Below are 20,937 nucleotides of genomic sequence, written 5' to 3'. Positions count from 1 at the left end.
TGACATAATACTTTACCTAGAAAACCCAAAAGCCTCCACCCCAAGATTGCTAGAACACATACAGCAATTTGGTAGCGTTGCAGGATACAAAATCAATGCCCAGAAATCAATGGCATTTCTATACACTGACAATGAGACTGAAGAAAGAGAAATTAAGGAGTCAATTTCATTTACAATTGCACCAAAAAGCTTACGATACCTAGGAATAAACCTAACCAAGGAGGTAAAGGATATACCCTAAAAACAATAGAACACTTCTGAAAGAAATTGAGGAAGACAAAAGAGATGGAAAAATATTCCATGCTCATGGATTGGCAGAATTATCATTGTGAAAATGTCAATGGTACCCAGGCAATGAACACGTTTAATGCAAACCCTATCAAAATACCATGGACTTTCTTCAGAGAGTTAGAACAAACTATTTTAATATTTGTGTGGAATCAGAAAAGACCCCGAATAGCCAGGGGAATTTAAAAAAGACAACCTTATATGGGGACATCAGAATGCCAGATTTCAGGGTGTACTACAAAGCTGTGGTCATCAAGACAGTGTGGTACTGGCACAAAAACAGACAAATAGATCAATGGAACAGAATAGAGAACCCAGAAGTGGACCTTGAACTTTATGGTCAACTAATATTCGATAAAGGAGGAAAGACTATCCATTGGAAGAAAGACAGTCTCTTCAATAAATTGGGCTGGGAAAATGGACATCCACATGCAGAAGAATGAAACTAGACCACTCTCTTTCACCATACACAAAGATAATCTGAAAATGGATGAAAGATCTAAATGTGAGACAAGAGTCCATCAAAATCCTAGAGGAGAACACAGGCAACACCCTTTTTGAACTTGGCCACAGTAACTTCTTGCAAGATACATCCACGAAGGCAAAAGAAACAAAAGCAAAAATGAACTGTTGTGATTTCATCAAGATAAGAAGCTTTTGCACAGCAAAGGATACAGTCAACAAAACTAAAAGACAACCTACAGAATGGGAGAAGATATTTGCAAATGATGTATCAGATAAAGGGCTAGTTTCAAAGACCTATAAAGAACTTCTTAAAATCAACACTAAAGAGACAAAGAATCCAATCATGAAATGGGCAAAAGACATGAAGAGAAATCTCACAGAGGGAGACACTGACATGGCCAACATGCACATGAGAAAATGCTCTGCATCACTTGCCTCAGGGAAATAGAAATCAAAACTACAATGAGATACCACCTCACACCAGTGAGAATGGGGAAAATTAACAAGGCCGGAAACCACAAATGTTGGAGAGGATGCGGAGAAAAGGGAACCCTCTTACACTGTTGGTGGGAATGTGAACTGGTGCAGCCACTCCGGAAAACTGGGTGGAGGTTCCTCAAAGAGTTAAAAATAGACCTGCCCTATGACCCAGAAATTGCACTCTTCCCTATTTACCCAAAATATTCAGATGCAATGAAACGCCGGGACACCTGCACCCCGATGTTTTTACCACGAATGTCCACAATAGCGACACTGTGGATGGAGCCATGGTGTCCATTGAAAGATGAATGAATAAAGAAGATGTGGTTTATGTATACAATGGAATATTCCTCAGCCATTAGAAACGACAAATACCCACCATTTGCTTCAACGTGGATGGAACTGGAGGGTATTATGCTAAGTGAAGTAAGTCAATCGGAGAAGGACAAATGTATGTTGTCATTCAATGCGTTAATATAAATAATAGTGAAAAGGAATATAAGGGAATGGAGAAGAAATGTGTGGGAAATATGAGAAATGGAGACAGAACATAAAGACTCCTAACTCTGAGAAAGTAACTAGGGATGCTGGGAGGGGAGGAGGGCACGGGGTGCGGGTGAATTGGTGACGGGCACTGAGGGGGGCACTTGCCGGGATGAGCATGGGTGATATTCTGTTTGTTGGTCAATTGAACACCAATAAAAAATAAATTTACTAAAAAAAAAAGTTCAAACAGCTAAACATTTATGCTGCCAACATAGGAGTACCTAAATATAGAAACCAATTAACAACAAACATACAGGAAATCACTGATAATAATACAATGACGGGATTTTAACACCCACTTATGGCAATGGACAGATCGTCTATGCAGAAAATCAACAGGGGAACAATAGCCTTGACACACTGGATGACAGGGACTCAACAGATATAGTCTGAACATTTCTTCCTAAAGCAGAATACACATTCCTTTCAAGTTCACATGGGACATTCTCCAGAAAAGATCATATCATGGGCCCTCAACAGGTACAACAGGTACAAGAAGGTTGATATCACCCCTTGTACATTTTCGGACTACAATGCTATGAAACTGGAAGTCGACAGTAAGAAAAAAAATTGGACAGACCAATAATACATGGAGATTATGAACATCCTACTAGAGAATGAATGGAGCAACCAGGAAATTAACAAGGAAATCTAAAACAAATGAAAATGAAAACATGTTTCTCCAAACCTCTGGGATGTAGCAAAGGCAGTCCTAAGAGGGAAGTACATAGCAATACAGGCCTAAAGAAACAAGAAGTCTCCAATACACAACCTAACCCTACACCTAAAGGAGCTGGTAAAGGAATAGGAAACAAAGCCTAAATCCTACAGAAGGGAAAAAATAAAGATGAGAGAAGAAATAAACAATGCAGAAAAAACAAAACATTAGAATGGAATAACGAAACTAAGAGCTGGTTCTTCAAAAATTAATTAATAAAATGGATCAAGCCCTAGCCAGCCTTATCAATGAGAAAAGAGAAAACCTAAATAAATAAAATCACAAATGAGAGAAGAGAGATCACAATCAACACCAGAAAAATAAGATGATTATAAGTGAATACTATGAAAGATTATACACTAACAAACTGGGAGACCTGGAAGAAATGGACAAAACCCTAGAAATGTGCAAACGAGCAAAACTGAAATAGGAAGAAATAGAAAATATGAACAGACCCATAACTAACAAAGAAATTGAATCAGTAAGGCACCTGGGTGCCTCAGTGGTTGAGCATCTGCCTTGGCTCAGGTCATGTTCCCGGGGTCCTGGGGGATCACGTCCTACATCAGACTCCCTGCATGAAGCCTCATTTTCCCTCTGCCTATAACTCTGCTTCTCTGTGTCTCTCATGAATACATAAATAAAGGTGAAGCCACTGTGGAAAACAGTCTGGAGGGTCCTCGAGAAATTAAAAATAGGGGATCCCTGGGTGGCGCAGTGGTTTGGTGCCTGCCTTTGGACCAGGGCGTGATCCCTGAGACCCGGGATCGAATCCCACTTCGGGCTCCCAGTGCATGTAGCCTGCTTCTTTCTCTCCCTGTGTCTCTGCCTTTGTCTCTGTGACTATCATAAAAAAAATTTTAAAAAAGACGTTAAAAATAGAGCTACCCTACGATTCCAAAATTGCACAGCTAGGTATTTACCCCGAGGATACAAAAGTAGTTTAGTAGATTTTAAGAGGAACATGCAGCCCAGTGTTGGTAGCAGCGTTATCAACAACAGCGAAACTGTGTATAGAGCCGAGATGTCCATCGACAGATGAATGGGCAGAGACGATGTGGTAAATATACACACTGCGACATCACTGGGTCATCAGAAGGGATGAAATGAAGCCATTTACAATGACGTGGGAGAAGTGGAAGGGACTTATGCTAAATGAACTCAGTCAGTCAGAGAATACAGATTCCAAATACCATACAATTGCATTCACATGTGAATTTTAAGAAACCAAACAAACTGGCAAAGGGGCAAAGGGTGAGATGAGACATGCAAACCAAGAAACACACTCTTAACCACAGAGAATAAACTAATAAATACCAGAGGAAGGTGGGGGGTGTGAAATCAGGGGATGGGGATAGTGGAGGGCACCTCTGACCAGTACCAGGCGTTGTATTCAAGGGTTGAATCACTATGTGGTAAACCTGAAACTATATCATACTGTGTTTACAAAGAGGAATTCAAGTAAAACTTTAAAATAATAATTGGTAGTATAGAGAAAACATGTGCACACAAGAGATAAAATCAGAAAGGCAACTGAAAATCCAAACAAAGAGTCTTTAGAGCCACAAATCCCCTCCTTCGCTCAGCTCACGAGAATCCTGCCATGCCTATTCTCACCCCAGAGAAGACTGGATTTTGATTCTCTGGGGAGGCCACTGACTTGGTGGAATCAGGCTATCTTTGAAACCAAAACCTAAATAGAGTGCATAAAACTAAACTGCCCAAGATGCTAGGAGTCCCAGTGCAGGCACATGCCAAGACACAAACTCTAACCATACACAGACATAACCCTTACCCTACACTTAAGCCTAATGTTAACCTAACACTTAAACAAGAACTATCACTAATCAAAAACCAAACACAAACCCCAAGACCAAACCACATTCACTGAACCTACCTGCCAAGCCACACCCTAACTCCTAAACCTATTCTGAGGTTTCCTTAACTCTGACCCTTACCTTAAATCTAACCGTAACCCTAACCTCTAACCCTAACTTAATGTACTCAAATCCTATTCCTAACCTTAATTTGTACCCTAACCCTAACCCTCTAACACTAACCCTATCTCATACCCCAAACTGTACACTACCCATACCCTAAAACTAATCCCTAACCCACTGCCTAACCCTATCTCTTACCCTTTTCCAAAACCATACCCTGACCCTACCCTGACCCTGACCTGACCCTATCCCTAACCCCTAACCAAACACTAACCCTAGCACTAAACCCTATCCTAAGCCTAACCCTCACCCTAACCCTAAACCTAGGCCTAACTTTAACTCTAACCCTTAACGCTAACCCCTAACCCTAACTCACACCCTAACCCCTAACCCTAACTGCAAACCTAATCACAACCCTAACACCAACCATAACCCTAACCCCAACTCCTAACATCCTGCCCTAATCCCTAAGCCTAAACCCTAACCCTAACTCTAAATCTGTCCCTAACACTAACCCTAACCCCTTTCCCTAATCCCTAACCCCCAGCCTAACTCCTAACCATTGACCCTTACCCTTATCCCTCACGCTATCCTCTAATCTGTAACCATAAGCATAATCACTAAACCCTAACATCTAACCTAACTTAACCACCAACTGCCTCCCCTCCCCTGACCCTACCATTCATTCTACCCATTCACTTACCCTGTGGTTCTGAGGAGTCCCTTCTGATGTGGACGTGGCCCCCAACGGCACCTCCAGAGTCCTCCAGGGGGTCCTGAGGAAGCCAGGATCCTGTGAGTGTGGATGTGGCCCCACGTGTTCTTGGGTCATAGTCAGCAGGTCCTGAGGACACGGGTCTCCTGTCACTGTGGACTATGCCTCACATCCTCTGGAAGCCTCACAGCAGGTCCTCAGGAGGCCGAGGGCTCCTGTCAGCCTGGACATGGCCCCATGGCCCCCAGAAAACTCACTGCGCGTCCTGAGGGGGCTGTGGGCTCCTGTCAGCATAGACACAGCCCCATATGTCCTGAAGCCAAAGTGCTGATCCTAAAGAGGCTGGAGACTCCTGTCAGTTTGGATTCGGCACCCACATTTTTCTTACGCCTCACCACAGGCCCTGATAAGGCTGGGCTCTTCTGTCTGCATGGAAGCATCCCCATATTTCCCGAAGTCTACACTGGGGGTCCTGAGGACGTCAGCGTCCTGTTGTGTGAGCGTGGCCCCCAGTCCTCCCATAGCCTCACTGTGGATCCTGAGGAGGCCAGGGCTCCTGACACCATGGATGCGGCCCCCACCTTCCAGAAGACTCAAATTATGTCCTGAGTGGCCCGGGAGCTCCTGCCAGAGTGGACGCAGCACCACAGCTTCCTGAAGCCTCCCTGCAGGTCCTGAAGCGGCCCAGGTGTTCCTGTCAGGGTGGATGTGGGCCCACATCTATCCTGGGAATATGAGCAATCAGATGGGCAGAGAAAAAAACACTTTGACTCGCTCTTTGTCTTATAAAGAGAAAGGACAGCTTTTCTATGTACAAAGTCAGTTGTCAAGATAGCCTTAGGGAATATGAGTTGCAGCATCAAATCCCGCTGCATAGCTGGGACGCCCGAGCCCCAGGTCTTCCTGATCCCAAATCCCTGGGCCTGTCCCCTTACACAAGCTGCCAGGCTGAGATCATTAGCAATTGCTCTCTTAGGAGCTCTGGGGAAGGGGGAAGGAGCTAGATAGGATGGGAAGGGACACAAGGAGGCCGAGAAAATGAAGGCCTTTCCACTGTAAGTTCAGCATTCCACAAGTCCAGCCATCCCAGGCCCCTGTGAAGAAGAGCTGAAATTTACATTACTTCAGTTACAGGAAAATAACAAAAGTTTACAGCTTAATACCCTGGAAAGCCCCACAATAGAATAAAAACTGAGCCCAGGCCAAGTGCAGGAAGCCCCTATTAGAATGAGAATAGATCTCAATGCCTTTGAAGGCCCCATATCAAAATGTAAACAGAACTTGAGGGGGATCCCTGGGTTGGCACAGCGGTTTGGCACCTGCCTTTGGCCCAGGGCGCGATCCTGGAGACCCAGGATCGAATCCCACGTCGGGATCCCGGTGCATGGAGCCTGCTTCTCCCTCTGCCTGTGTCTCTGCCTCTCTCTCTCTCTCTGTGACTATCATAAAAAAAATAAAATATTTAAAAAAAAAAGAAGTTTAAAAAAAAAAAAAGAACTTGAGGAATTGCTCCAGCCCTTCGGGAGTACCCCGAGACCAACTCTTAAAACTAAGCTAAAACCCACCTCAGGGTCCAAGTCCCTGCTCCGCTCTGTCGGGTATACTTGGACACAAGCTCAAGCTTGTAAATAAACTCTCATGTGTTTGCCTTGGTGTCAGCTTCTCGGTGGTTTCTCGGATTAGCAATCTTGGGCATAACAGTCTGAGATAAAAAAACAAAACCAAAAGAAGCTCGGACACAGGTAGAGTGAACGCAGGGTTCTGAGAGAAGCCGCGGAGACCTGGGGGCTTGGCCGCTCTTCTGTGGAGGCCCCAGCAGACTGGGGTGGGGGATGCTCTGCCCCAGAGCCAGAGGACCCAGAGACCCCACCCGCATCCGCCTATCAGGGCCAGGTCTCAGGAACAGGGCAGCACAGCCCACTGAGCCCAGAGGCGCTGACCCCCACCCCGCCTCTGACCCCCGCAGGTGCATCTCCCAGGCAGATGTGCACCTGACAATCAGCGCCATGGCCCATCCCCAGACCCCACACAGAGCATTCGTTGCCACCAAGTTGTTGGACCACAGTGGCTGCAGAGCTAAAGCTCTGCCTGGAAAGTAGGGTCTAGATTCCTTTGTACTTTGTGCTCTTTTTTCATTTATTTTCTTTGATTCTTTTTTATTAATTGCCTTATTTTAATTTCTATGTATGTACCTTATATATTTCTTATTTTTGCTTTCATAGTACTTTAATTGTGATTCTTTTTTAAATTTTTTTCAATTTATTTATGATAGTCACAAACAGAAAGAAAGAGAGAGAAAGAGAGAGAGAGGCAGAGACACAGGCAGAGGGAGAAGCAGGCTCCATGCACTGGGACCCCGACGTGGGATTTGATCCAGAGTCTACAGGATTGTGCCCTGGGCCAAAGGCAGGCACTAAACCGCTGTGTCACCCAGGGATCACTTTAATTGTTTCTATTTTGGGATTTAGAATCTTTTAACAAGCAGGCCAAAATAATCTGGGTTTTATTTTGTTTTGTTTTGTTTTTTTTGGGGGGAGGGCAGTTGTTATTGTTTTTCTTGTTTTTTCTTTTTCTTCCTTCTTTCTTTTCTGGAACAAATAATGAGATGGAGAAAATCACCTCAATAACATGAGGTCTACTCACAGCCAGGAAGTTCATCAATACACATATATGATGTCTAAATACAGTTTAAAACAATGATTATAAAGACAACAGCTGGGCTAGAAAAAGAGCACAGAAGAAAACTAGAGAAACCTTTACTGTAGAAATAAAAGAACTAAAATCTAGTCAGGCCAATGTTAAAAATGGTATAACTGAGATGCAGTCCCAAGTGGAAGCCTTCAAAACAAGAATGGTTATGGACCATAGAGACAGACGTAGGGAAGTCATCCACTTATTAACAATAACATTCATACCATAGGAGACTCAGAAGATGAAGAGAGAGAAAAGGTGGGCCTTTCTCAGACATTAGAAACAACAAATACCCACCATTTGCTTCAACGTGGATGGAACTGGAATGTATTATGCTGAGTGAAGTAAGTCAATCGGAGAAGGACAAACATTGTATGTTCTCATTCATTTGGGGAATATAGATGATAGTGAAGGGAATATAAGGGAAGTGAGAAGAAATGTGTGGGAAATATCAGAAAGGGAGACAGAACATAAAGACTCCTAACTCTGGGAAATGAACTAGGGGTGATGGAAGGGGAGGAGGGTGGGGGTGGGGGTGAATGTGTGACGTGTACTGACGGGCTGAGCACTGGGTGTTATTCTGTATGTGGGCAAATTGAATACCAATAAAAGTAAATTTATTACTAAAAAAAGAAAAAGAAAGAAAAAGTGGCATCTGGGTGGCTCAGTCACATAAGCTATTGTCTTAGGCTCAGATCATGATCCAATTCCCAAGGCAGGCTACCTGTTTGCAGGGAACCTGCTTCTCCCTCTACATCTGCCCCTCTCGCTATTGGTTTTTCTCTCCTCTCTCTTTCAAATAAATAAATGACATCTTTAAAAAGAAACAAAAAACAAACCCAGAAGGAAGAGAAATCTCCCATGTAGAAGAATTTCAAAGAAGTTGTACAGACATTCCACCCTCAAGTTGATTAGCATAGCCTCCCACTCATATGTATGGAATACACATAGTAACTTCCTTCTACAAAATAGAATATGAAAATGTGTATATAAAAATGATAATATAATAATAATAATAATAATCACTTTACTACGGAGAAAGCTGACAAACACTACCTCAGCAAGATGATCAGATTGATACCAAGACTGATAAATCATGTTGATAATATCTATCCTTTATATGATATAATTAAAATGGCAGTATATCTCTTTATATAATCCACAAAAAGAGTTTAATCATGAGATAACAGACATTTCCTAACTGAGGTAAATTTTACAAAATACTCTACTTCTCAAAGTGTTGCAGTTCAACAACAATAAGGAAAGGCAGAAAGACTGTCACAATCCAGAGGAGCCTAAGAAAACATGAGGACAAATGGAATGGGATATGAGGGATGGTAACTTAGCAAAAACTAAGGAAATCTGAATAAAGTATGGTCTTTGGTTAATGAGAATATTTTAATATTGATTCAAGGCTAATATTTGTACCTTCCTAATATACCACCAACATCATATCCCTGCCCCACAACATCCACCCCCACACCATCGGCCCCCAGCAAGGACCCAGGGCAGCTGCCCCCTGTGGGACATGCTCAGCCTCCCTGGCGTTTTCTGGATACCCTGCTCCCACCAGAAGCCTGATTGTCCCATAGAGAACCCAGAGGTTGCAGGGAGGAGGGAAGGCAGAGATCCCCGAAAGGCTGGGTGTAGGTGACTGGTGCAGAGGATACATTGGGCCCTGCCTCCACCCACTGTCTGTCCTGGAGGGCGGCACACCCTGCACAGGACACCAGCCCCTAACCCAGAGGGACCTGGGCTGACCTGGCTCTGTGCTCTGTGGGGACTAGGTTGAATTGAGCCCCTCCCAGGCCCAACACAAAGACTAATGGGATCCAGGTCCCCATGGTCCTGGCCAGCCCTGGATTCTGGCCCCAGGCTGAGCGAGCCCTCTCACAGGTGGATGTGGCCTCCTGGGCCCTGGGCATGCCCCACAGATCCAGGTCGCTAACCTAGGGCAGACTGGGGGATCCCGGGACACCCCAGGGTAGGGAAAGGATGGATAGGCCGGTTGGCCCCACCCAACCCCACACCAGGAGGCAGACTCTTCCAGGTATTGGGGCCCCAGAGGGCCCAAGGCAGGTGTCCAGCTGCCCTGCGGGGCCCCAGTACAGGAGCCCATGAGCTGCAGGTCCAGGTCATCTCTGCTGTCCTCAGAACAGTCACTCAGGCTGAAATCTCAGGACACACGCCCCCACCCGGAGTCCACACATGTTCCCACAATGTGGACTCTAGCACCCGCCTCTCCACACCGTGTGATTATTGCCCTCCCCTAAAGGATAGAAAGGTCTCCCTCCCCAGGGGAAGGCGTGCATTACGCTCTGAGCCCCTTTGCTGTAAAAAGTCAATAAAGTGTTGTGAAAAAATGCACAGCCAGCCCGTTTCTGTGTATCCCAGAACTCTGTGCATGGGGCGTGAAGAGACTCCCAGAGAGGAGGAGGGGGCACCATCCAGGCCCTAAATAGCCCCTGCAGGGGCGCCACCAGGTACACAGAGCTGACGTCCCCACGTGCCTTCCAGGGGCAGCCAGACGTCAGGGTCAGGACCCCACAGACTTTACTTAGACTCAGGCTGTGTCCCCCAGGCCAGGTGGGGCTGGGACAGAGTGACAGCCAGGGAGCTTCAGGTCACCAGGGTCTGTGCACAGCGACCTGGTAGGTCTGTGCTCCCTCTGTCCTGGGGGCCAAGGATGGCCGAGTTCAGGGGCACTTCCTCCCGTCCTCGCATCCCCGTGCCTGTGTGCCTGGGGCACAAAGGGCCTGTGGGGCGGTCAGCGTGGTCCTGGAAGGGATGTCAGGACACCAGGCCCTGGTGTTGTGCCCAAGATTGTAAATCAGGGAAACCACCAAGGAGCCAACACCAATGGAAACTCCCGAGGGTTTCTTTACAAGCTGGAGCTTGGGTATAATTTCACCAAACACAGCGGAGCAGGGACGTGGATCCCGAGAATAAGAGGCATAACAGCTTTATAGGGGCCAGTGGCCCATGGGATATGCAGAAAGTTGCACAGTCATGATGGTCCACAGGCAGGTGGCCAATTGAATTACACCTTACCAAATAGTATCCACTTGAGCTGGCCTATTACTTTGGTCAGAATCGTCGCACAGTTTTGGGGGGCACAAAGCAGGGTTACATTGTTATGAGCCGATTTCCGATTAGGGTGTACCTAGCGGCCTGACTAGGGTGGGGCAGCGCCTTAAGCAATAAGCAGCTCATGTGGGGGTCATAGGGGAGGAGGTGGGTGTAGCACAAAATGGAATCAGTCCTGCTCTGCTTGTCCAGGGGTAGGGGATTTTTGTTAACTTTCCTGGGTCCCACACTTGCAGCTCACGAACCTGGGCCACCCTCACCAGGTGGACTCACTGTGCACAGCTTGTGGTGCTGGATCTCTCACACCAGTGTGTAGAGGGCACCCTCCTCACCCTAGTGAGTAAGGGCTGGGTGAGCATGGGGCTCGCCAGAAGGCCAGGCAGCACAGGGGACCGAGAACCCCAGCCCAGACCCCAACTCGACTCCCATACACAGGCAGCAACAGGGCTCCCCGCCATGGGCAGCCAGCTCCTCAGGATCTCCCCCCAGGGCGGCGCTGAGGTCTGGCACCCTGCTGGAGAGGCATCTGGGAGAAGAGAAACAGCAGGTGCTCAGCGGGACCCCCTGAGGACATGGGAATTTGGCCGAGTTGGACCTTCCAGCTCAGCTGACCCTCCAGTGGGAAGTCACTGCAGGAGCGAGCCCCGAGTCAGCAAGGAGAGCCCAGCTATCTGCCCAGCGCCAGCACCAGAAATGATGTTGTGCCAACCATTTCGGCATTTGGGTGACCCAGCCAGAGGATCAGATACCTGCACGTGATAGCTACATGTGATAGACACACACACACCCCAAACCAACAGAAGTCGGAATCCCCCCCAATGTTGTATAACAGGAGCCAGATGGTTACATACACGACGCTGTTGTCACCAGTAGGATACATGGAAGATGCAATAAACCATGACTGCAGAGGTGCTAGAGATACAGAGATATGCTTGCTGGTTTCCAACAAGGAGCACAGAGGTGCAGGAAGAATCCTACGGAGGGGAGGCCCCTTCATGGAAAGGACACCATGTCCCTGTGATGGCTACGGATGGTGAAATCTGTCCTCCTCTCTCTTAGCTTCTGGTTTTCCTCCTAAATGCCATTTTCCTCAATCATAAGACCAAAAATTTATTTTATGTTTTTAAATTCCTTTTTATTGGAGTCCAATTTGTATGAATTCTTGCTTCAGCAAGGGTGTCATTCAGGAGAGAAGGAGAGAGAAAGATTTTCTGGACAGTCAACATATCAAGGATTTCATGACCACTTAACCAGTCCAGTAAGGGATTAAGAGGGACTCTTCTAGTGGGGGAAAAAAAGAGACCAAAAGCAATAAAGACTAGAAAGGACCAGAGAACATCACCAGAAACACCAACTCTTCTGGTAACACAAAGGAACAAAGTTCATATCTGTGAATAATCACTCTTAATGCTGATAGACTAAATTTTCCAATCAAAAGATATAGGGTATCAGAGTGGCTTAAAACACAGGATCTGGAATACCTGGGTCGTTCAAGGGGTTGAGCATCTGCCTTTGACTCAGGCTGTGATCCTGGAGTCTGGGATCATGTCCCATATTGGGCTCCTGGTGGGGAGTCTGCTTCTCTCTCTCCCTAATTTTCGGCCTCTCTCTCTCTCTCTCTCTGATAAATAAAATCATTATTAAAAAAACAAGATCCATCTGTATGCTGCCTACAAGATGCTCACCTTAGACCTATAGACACCAGCAGATTGATAGTCAGGGGAGGGAAAATCATCTACCACGCTAATGGATATCAAAAGAAAGCTGGAGGACCCATACTTATATCAGACAAACGAGATTTGAAACCAAACCCTGGGGGACACCTGGTGGCTCAGTGGTTGAGCATCTGCCTTCAGGCTAGGGTGTGATCCTGGGATCCCAGGATCGAGTCCCACATCACCCTCCCTTTGGGGAGCCTGCCTCTCCCTCTGCCTATGTTTCTGCCTCTGCTTCTCTGTGTATCTCTCAAAAATAAATAAATAATATATTTTAATCTCAAAAAGAAACAACAAATATTGTAAGAAGAGATGAAGAAGAACATTATTTCATAATTAAAAAGACTATCAAGATCAAACAGCTAACTATTTATGCTGCCAACATGAGTACCTAAATATAGAAACTGATTAACAACCAACGTACAGGAAATCACTGATAATAATACACTGACAGAGGATTCCAACACCCACTTATGGCAATGGACCGATCGTCTATGCAGAAAATCAACAAGGGAACAATAGCCTTGACACACTGGGCAACAGGGACTCAACAGATATAGTTAGCATATTAGTTCCAAAAGGAGAATAAACATTCTGTTCAATTGCATATGGGACATTCTCCAGAACAGATCATATCAGGGCCCACAAATCAGCCCTCAACAGGTACAACAGGTACAAGAATGTTGATTTCACACCCTGTTCATTTTCAGACCAAGGCGCTATGAAACTGGAAGTCGACACTAAGAAAAAAATTGGACAGACCAAAAATACGTGGCGTTTATGATCATCCTACTAGAGAATGAATGGAGCAACCAGAAAATTAAAGAGGAAATTTAAAACAAATGAAAATGAAAACATGTTTCTCCAAACCTCTGGGATGTAGCAAAGGCAGTCCTAAGAGGGAAGTACATAGCAATACAGGCCTACCTCAAGAAACAAGAAGTCTCCAATACACAATCTAACCCTACACCTGAAGGAGCTGAAAAAGGAATAGTAAACAAAGACTAAAGCCTACAAAAGAAGGGGAAAAAATTAAGATCAGAGCAGAAATAAACAATACAGAAACAACAAAACAGTAGAATGGAATAACAGAACTAAGAGCTAGTTCTTTAAAATAAGTAATAAAATGGATCAAGCCCTAGCCAGCCTTATGACGAGAAAAGAGAAAAGACCTAAATAAATAAAATCACAAATGAGAGAAGAGAGATCACAATCAACATCAGAAAAATAAGACAATTATAAGGGGATACTATGAAAGATTATACGCTAACAAACTGGGAGACCTGGAAGAAATGGACAAATCCCTAGAAATGTGCAAATGAGCAAAACTGAAATAGGAAGAAATAGAAAATGTGAACAGACCCATTACTAGCAAAGGAATTGAATCAGCAAGGCACCTGGGTGCCTCAGTGGTTGAGCATGTGTTTGGCTCAGGTCATGATCCCGGGGTCCTAGGGGTTCAAGTCCCACATCAGGCTCCCCGCATGGAGCCTCATTTTCCCTCTGCCTATACCTTTGTATCTTTGTGTCTCTCATGAATACATAAATAAAATATTTAAAAAAGAAAAAAGATAAAAAGTTGAGAAAGGACCCAAATAAAATCAGATGAGAAAAGAGAAATAAAAAACAACACTAGAGAAATACAAACGATTATAAGAGAATATGATGAAAAATTATATGCCAGCAACCTAGAACCTGGAAGAAATAGATCAATTCCTAGAAATATATAACATAGCAAAAATTAAAAATGAAGAAATAAGAAATTTGAACAGACAGATAACCAGCAAAGAAATTGAATCAGCAATCAGGGTTCTCCCAACAGGAGACGCTTAGATCAATAGAACAGAATGGAAAGCCAAAACAAGATACAAACCTGTATCTATGACCCATAAAGGATAACAAGGCAGGAAGGAATATCCAATGGCAGAAAGACAGTCTCTTCAACAAACCCTAACCCTGACCCCAGGATAAGAATAAATGGTGTTGGGAAAACCAGGCAGCCACATGCAGAAGAATGAAACTGGACCACTTTCTTACACCATATATATAAAAAATAAATTCAAAATGGATGAAAGACCTAAATGTGAGACCTGAAACCAATCAAAGAAGAAAAGATAGGCAGCAACGTCTTTGACATTGGCCACTGATTTTTCTTTCTAGATATGCCACTGAGGTGAGGGAACAAAAGCAAAAATGCTACTGGGACTTGATCAAAATGAAAAGGTTCTGCAAAGTGAAGGAAACAACCAAAGCTAAAAGGCAACATACAAAATGAAAGGAGATATTGGTAAACAACACATCCAATAAAGAGTTAGTATGCAAAACACATAAAGGAAATATAAATCTCAAGATCCTAAAAACAAATTATGCAACTAGAGATGGGCAGAAAAATGAATGGACTTTGTCTCTGACAAGACAGCCAGATGGCACCAGACTCACAGAAAGACACAAAGCGTCACCCATCATCAGGGAAATGCAAACCAAAACCACAATGATATGTCACCTGAGAGCTGTCATAATGGCTAAAATTAACAACACAAGAAACAACAGGTGTTGGTGAGGTGTGGAGAAAGGGTAGCCTCCTTACATTCCTGGTGGGCATGCGAACACATTTAGCCACTGTGGAAAACAGTGTGGAGGGTCCTAGAGAAGTTAAAAAAATTGGATCCCTGGGTGGTGCAGTGGTTTGGTACCTGTCTTTGGCCCAGGGTGCGAACCTGGAGACCCGGGATTGAATCCCACTTTGGGCTCCAGGGCATGGAGCCTGCTTCTCCCTCTGCCTGTGTCTCTGCCTCTCTCTCTGTGACTATCATAAAAAAAATTTTAAAAAAGAAGTTAAAAATAGAGCTACCCTACGATTCCAAAATTTCACAGGTAGGTATTTATCCCGAGGATAGAGAAGTACTTTAGTAGATTCGAGGAAGGACACGCAGCCCACTGTTTGTAGCAGCGTTATCAACAACAGCCAGACTATGGATACAGCCCAGATGTCCATCGACTGATGAATGGGCAGAAAGATGTGGTAAATATACACACACAACATCACTCGGTCATCAGAAGGGATGAAATGAATCCATTTACAGTGACGTGGAAGGAGTGGAAAGGATTTATGCTAAATGAACTCAGTCAGAGAAAGACAGATACCAAATACCATACAATTGCATTCACATGTGAATTTTGAGAAACCAAACAAACTGGCAAAGGGGCGGAGGAGGCATGAGAGAAGCAAACCAAGATACACACTCTTAACCACAGAGAATAAACTAATAAATACCAGGGGAAGGTGGGGAGGATGGTGAATCAGGGGATGGGGATAGTGGAGGGCACCTGTGACCAGTACCAGGCGTTGTATCCAGGGGTCTAACCACTATGTGGTAAACCTGAAACTATATCATACTGTGTTTACAAACAGGAATTCAAGTAAAACTTTAAAATAATAATTGGTAGTATAGAGAAAACATGTGCACACAAGAGATAAATCAGAAAGGCAACTGAAAATCCAAATAAAGAGTCTTTAGAGCCACAAACCCCCTCCTTAGCTCAGCTCGGGAGAAACCTGCCATGTCTATTCTCACCCCAGCAGAAGCCAGGATTTTGATTCTCTGGGGAGGCCACTGACTTGGTGGAGTCAGGCTATCTTTGAACCCAAAACCTAAATAGAGTGCATAAAACTAAACTGCCCAAGATGCTAGGAGTCCCAGTGCAGGCACATTCCAAGACCCAAACTCTAACCATACACAGACATAAGTCTAACCCTACACTTAATCTTAATGTTAACCTAACCCTTAAACAAGACCCATCACTAATCGAAAACCAAACACAAACCCCAAGACCAAAACACATTCATGGAACCTTCATGCCAACCCTCACCCTATATCCTAAACCTATTCTAAACCCTTAACCCTGACCCCTACCTTAAATCTAACCCTAACCTCTAACCCTAACCTTAACTTAATGTACTCAAATCCTATCCTAACCTTAACCTGTACCCTAACCCTAACCCTCTAATACCAATCCTATCTCATACCCCAAACTTTACTCTAACCTGTACCCTAAAACTAACTCCTAAACCACTCCCTATACCTATCTCTTACCCTTTTCCAAAACCGTACCCTGACCCTGACCTGACCCTAAACCCTAAATAAATACTAATCCTATCCCTAGCCCTAACCCCTATCCTATACCTAACCCTTGCCCTAACCCTAAACCTAGCCCTAAATTTTACCCTAACCCCTAACCCTTACCCCTAACCCTAACTCACACCCTAACACCTCACCCTAACTGCAAACCTAAACCCAACCCTAACTGTAACCATAACCCTAAACCCACCTCCAAACCTCCTGCCCTAAACCCTAAAGCATAACCCTAACCCTAACTCTAAATACTGTCACTAACCCTAACCTCATTCCCTAATCCCTAACCCCCATCCTAACTCCTAACCACTGACCCTTACCCTTATCCCTCACCCTAACCTCTAATCCGTAACCATAAGGTTAATCACAAACACCTAACATCTAACCTAAGCCTAACCACCAACTGCCTCACCTCCCCTGACCCTACCATCCATTCTACCCATTCACTTACCCTGTGGTTCTGAGGAGTCCCTTCTGATATGGACGAAGCCCCCAATGTCTTGTGCTCTTTTTGTTCAGTCTCCTTATTTATTCTCTGTGATGCACCTGAGAAGGGAGTCACATCCATCATTTCCTTCCTGAATGCTCACTGTCAGGACACAGCAAGCCCACAATAGAATAAAAACTGAGCCCAGTCCAAGGGCAGGAAGCCCCTATTAGAACAGATCTCAATGCCCTTGAAGGCCCCATATCAAAATGTAAACAGAACTTGAGGAATTACTCCACCCTTCAGGAGTTCCCCGAGACCAACTCTTAAAAATAAACTAAAACCCACCACGGGGTCCAAGTCCCCACTCCACTGTGTTGGGTATACTTGGACACAAGCTCGAGCTTGTAAATAAACCCTCATGTGTTTGCATTGGTGTTGGCTTCTCGGTGATTTGTGATTTCTCAGATTCACAGATTCACAATCTTGGGCACAACAGCCTGAGATAAAAAAAGAAAACCAAAAGAAGCTCGGGTGCAGGTAGAGTGAACGCAGGGTTCTGAGAGAAGCTGCGGAGACCCGGGGGCTTCGGGGTTCTTCTGTGGAGGCCCCAGCAGACTGGGGGGTGGGATGCTCAGCCCCAGAGCCAGAGGACCCAGCGTCCCCACCTGCATCCCGCCCATCAGGGCCAGGAATCAGGGAGCAGCACAGTGCCTCCCGCTGGAGCCCAGATTCGCTGACGCCCACCCCGACTCTGACCCCCACAGGTGCAACTCCCAGGCAGATGTGCACCTGACAATCAGCGCCAAGGCCCATCCCCAGACCCCACACAGACCATTCGCTGTCACCAAGTTGCCAGACCACAGAGGCTGCAAAGCTTCAGCTCTGCCTGGAAAGTAGGGTCTAGATTCCTTTGTACTTTGTGCTCTATTTTTAATTATTTTTTTGATTCTTTGTTATTAATTGTCTTATTTTAATTTAATGTATGTACCTTATATATTTCTTATTTTTACTTTTATGGTAGTTTAATTGTGTTTCATATTTTGGGATTTAGAATCTTTTAACAAGCAGGCCAAAATAATCTGGTGGTTTTTTTTTGGAGGGCAGTTGTTATTGTTTTTCTTGATTTTTCTTTTTCTTCCTTCTTTTTTTCTGGAAAAAATAATGAGATAGAGAAATTCTCCTCCATAAAATAACATGAGGTAGTACTCACAGCCAGAAAGTTCATCAATACACATATATTATGTCTAACTACGGTTTAAAACAATGATTATAAAGATAGCAGCTGGGCTGGAAAAAGAGCACAGAAGCAAACTAGAGAATCCCTTACAGTAGAAATAAAAGAGCTAAAATCAAGTCAGTCCAACATTTAAAATGCTATAACTGAGATGCAGTCCCAACTGGAAGCCTTCAAAACAAGAAAGGTTATGGACCACAGAGGCAGACGTAGGGAAGTCAGCCACTTATTAAAACAATAACATTCATATCATAGGAGACTCAGAAGATGAAGAGAGAGAAAAGGTGGGCCTTACTCAGCCATTAGAAACAACAAATACCCACCATTTGCTTCAAGGTGGATGGAACTAGAAGGTATTATGCTGAGTGAAGTAGGACAATCGGAGAAGGACAAACATTGTATGTTCTCATTCATTTGGGGAATATAGGTAATACTTAAAGGGAATATAAGGGAAGGGAGTAGAAATGTGTGGGAAATATCAGAAAGGGAGGCAGAACAAAAGACTCCTAACTCTTGGAAATGAACTAGTGGTGATTGAGGGGAGGAGGGCAGGGTTGAGGGTGAATGGGTGACGGGCACTGAGGGGTCACTAGATGGGATGAGCACTGGGTGTTATACTGATTTGGCAAACTGAACACCAATAAAAAATAAATTTATTATTTAAAAAAAAAGAAAGAAAGAAAGAGTGGCACCGGGGTGGCTCAGTCAGTTAAGCTTCTACCTTAAGTCAGATCATGATCCAGGTTGCAAGGAAGGCTCCGTTTTCAGCAGGGTACCTGCTTCTCCCTCTCCCTCTGCTTCTCTCACTCATGCTTTTTCTCTCTTCTCTCTCTCAAATAAATAAACATCTTGTGAAAGAAACAAAAAAAAAGAAACCCACAAGGAAGAGAAATCTCCCTTGTAGAAGAATTTCAAACAATTTGTGCAGACATTCCACTCTCATGTTGATGAGCATAGCTTCCCACTCTTACGTGTGGAATACACATAGTAACTTCCTTCTACAAAATATATTATGAAAGACAAAATAACATGATGATGATAACAATAATTAATAATAATGAAAAGAATCACTTAACTATGGAGAAAGATGACAAACACTACCTCAGCAAGATGATCAGATCGATACCAAAAATGATAAATCATGTTGATAGTATCTATCCTTTATATGATATAATAAAAATGGCAGTATATCTCTGCATAAAATACACAAAAACAATTCAATCATGAGATAAACAACAGACATGTCCCAACTGAAGGAAATTTTACAAAATACTCTACTTCTCAAAGTGTTCCAGTGCAACAACAAGGAAAGGCTGAAAGACTGTCACAATCCAGAGGAGCCTAAGAAAACAGGAGGACAAATGGAATGTCATATGAGGGGTGGTAACTTAGCAAAAACTAAGGAAATCTGAATAAAGTATGGTCTTTGGTTAATGCGACTATTTTAATATTGATTCATTAGCTAACATTTGTACTGTACTAATATAAGATATCAATAATTGGAGAAATTGAGTGCAAGTGCATGCGAATGCTCTGTACTATCTTCTCAATTTCCCTATAAATCTTTGTTTTTTTCCTAATAAATAAGATTTATTTTGAAAATTGACTTAAATGAATCAGGCTCCAAGTGTGAAGACATTTTAAGAATAGTTTAATTAACTGTTGCCTTATTCTTAAAGAGTTCCTTTGATGGAAACAAAGTAAAAATTTTAGATCAGAAGGAAAGAAAAACACTTATGAACACGTATAATGCCTCCCTAACCTCAAAAGCAGGAACGGATATAAATAGCAAAAATCAGATAAAAATACTTTTAGTATAATAGACACCATATTGCAAGTGCAATTAAAATTAGCAATGCATAACAATTATTTCCTTGACTTTTGTCTTCAAAAGAGTTCAGTGTTCCAGTGTCAGTTGAAACAGGGGAAGAATCTCAGGGAAGAATCCTTCACATAATAATAGGACCATTGGTAATAATGTCTCTCAGTTCTTTCCAAATCCATAAAGATGCATTTCCTGAGGAGTGACTGAGCTGGGAAGAAAGAGACGAGAAACCCTCATCCCTCTGAATTACTTGTGTCAGAATATTTTAACCATAGTACTATGGATAGTAAATTATCCTTATTAACAGGAAATACATCTCAGATTGGAATCTGAGCAATCAGATGGGCAGAGAAAAAAGGCTTTGACTCACTCCTCATCTTTTAAACATAAAGGACAGCTTTTCTATGTAAAAGTCAGTTGTCATGATAGCCTTAGGGAATAAGAGTCTGCAGCATCGAATCCCGCTGCACAGCCTGGGTGCACGCAACCCAGGTCTTCCTGATCCCAAATCCCTGGTCCTGTCCAACACACGCTGCCACACTGAGGTCATTTGCAATTGCTCTCTCAGGAGGTCCGGGGAAGGGGAAAGGAGCTAGATAGGATGGGATGGGATGCAAGGAGGCTGAGAAAATGAAGGCCTTTCCGCTTTAAGTTCAGCATTCGAACACGT

General features: G+C 43.9%; 1 long non-coding RNA gene across 4 annotated transcripts in view; it reads right to left on the bottom strand.

Moving 5' to 3' along the window:
* Positions 1-17,435, bottom strand: part of LOC140639324 (uncharacterized) — a 34,769-nt gene extending 17,334 nt beyond the window's left edge. For 2 of the 4 annotated variants that reach the window (XR_012036069.1, XR_012036070.1), the window contains exons 1-2: positions 17,230-17,435; positions 5,141-5,877 (exon numbers count right to left, since the gene is read on the bottom strand). This is a non-coding gene — a long non-coding RNA (uncharacterized lncRNA). The remainder of the gene's footprint in view (positions 1-5,140; positions 5,878-17,229) is intronic. The other 2 variants (XR_012036071.1, XR_012036072.1) reach the window with 2 other exon arrangements.
* Positions 17,436-20,937: the final 3,502 nt, after the last annotated feature.

The sequence above is a fragment of the Canis lupus genome, chromosome 9 (assembly GCF_048164855.1).
Source record: "Canis lupus baileyi chromosome 9, mCanLup2.hap1, whole genome shotgun sequence".
In the NCBI taxonomy this organism is placed as follows: domain Eukaryota; kingdom Metazoa; phylum Chordata; class Mammalia; order Carnivora; family Canidae; genus Canis; species Canis lupus.
Note: the sequence above shows the minus strand (reverse complement) of the source record. Positions and strands in the feature narration are given on the sequence as shown.